At 43.3% G+C, this 1,009-nt stretch overlaps 1 protein-coding gene across 1 annotated transcript in view; it reads right to left on the reverse strand.

Annotated features, from left to right (window-relative positions):
* The window catches only part of psip1 (PC4 and SFRS1 interacting protein 1), a 22,395-nt gene extending 21,392 nt beyond the window's left edge, over nt 1–1,003 (reverse strand). Inside the window, exons 1-2 of the mRNA XM_015394590.1 lie at nt 410–1,003; nt 86–298 (exon numbers count right to left, since the gene is read on the reverse strand). The gene's annotated coding sequence lies outside the window, so the exon portion shown is untranslated. The remainder of the gene's footprint in view (nt 1–85; nt 299–409) is intronic.
* Between the last annotated feature and the right edge of the window lie 6 nt (nt 1,004–1,009).

Consider the following 1,009-nt stretch of genomic DNA (forward strand, 5'->3'; position numbering starts at 1 on the left):
CGACGAGTACGAGTACAAAAAAAAGCTAAAATTCTAACAGTGCACCAACTTTTTCATGACACTGGTAGCAGGTAATTGTGTTCACCTTTATATCTGCTCCTTTGCTCCGGGTGGAAACTCGGCTTCCAGAGGAAGATCCCTCTGTGTTTGAAGAGCTGGAAGCTGTCGATGCTGCTGCAGCTTCCTGATCACTACTGCTCTTACTTTCCTTCTCAGCTGGATGTTTACTTGCATTTGGTTCTGCAGCCGGTTTTCTATCAGAGGCAAAGTCGACTGTGGAAGCTATTCTTGCTCTCACCTGAAGGACGTGAAAATAGAAGCCATAAACCACACAAACCACAGGCTACTGCTAAGCACAAAGTGAGCATACAATGTCTCATTGCAGACATTGGTCATTTCGTATCCATACCTCTTTTTTAATATGTGCAGAACTTTCCAATTCAGTTGATCGTTCTACAACTGTACCAGCGCTAGCTGACCTTCTGCTTCTTGTAGCTGCAACTTCCTCTGTAGCTTGCAGATCTGGATCTATTCTGGTCGCTGAAACCTGCCCGACTGTACCTTTACCAGGTTTGGATTCTGCCGTTTTATCCAGAGCTAACCTGGATAACTGTATTCTTGGGACATAGCTCTCTGCTGCTTCTTTAAACTGTCTGAATTCAATGTTGTCATTTGACTCTGATCTAATGACTTTAGATTCAGTGTTTTCATCTGAAGCTAATCTAGATGATGTTCTTTTAGCTGTAGCAGGTTCTGTGGCGTCTTTATCCTGTTTGGATTCTATATTGTCATCTGAGGCTAATCTAGGCGACGTTCTTTTAGCTGTAGCAGGCTCTGTGGCGTCTTTATCCTGTTTGGATTCTATATTGTCATCTGAGGCTAATCTAGGCGACGTTCTTTTAGCTGTACCAGGTTCTGTGGCATCTTTATCCTGTTTGGATTCTATATTGTCATCTGAGGCTAATCTAGGCGACGTTCTTTTAGCTGTACCAGGTTCTGTGGCATCTTT

This window comes from Cyprinodon variegatus, unplaced genomic scaffold, assembly GCF_000732505.1.
Source record: "Cyprinodon variegatus isolate N-32 unplaced genomic scaffold, C_variegatus-1.0 Scaffold696, whole genome shotgun sequence".
NCBI lineage: Eukaryota > Metazoa > Chordata > Actinopteri > Cyprinodontiformes > Cyprinodontidae > Cyprinodon > Cyprinodon variegatus.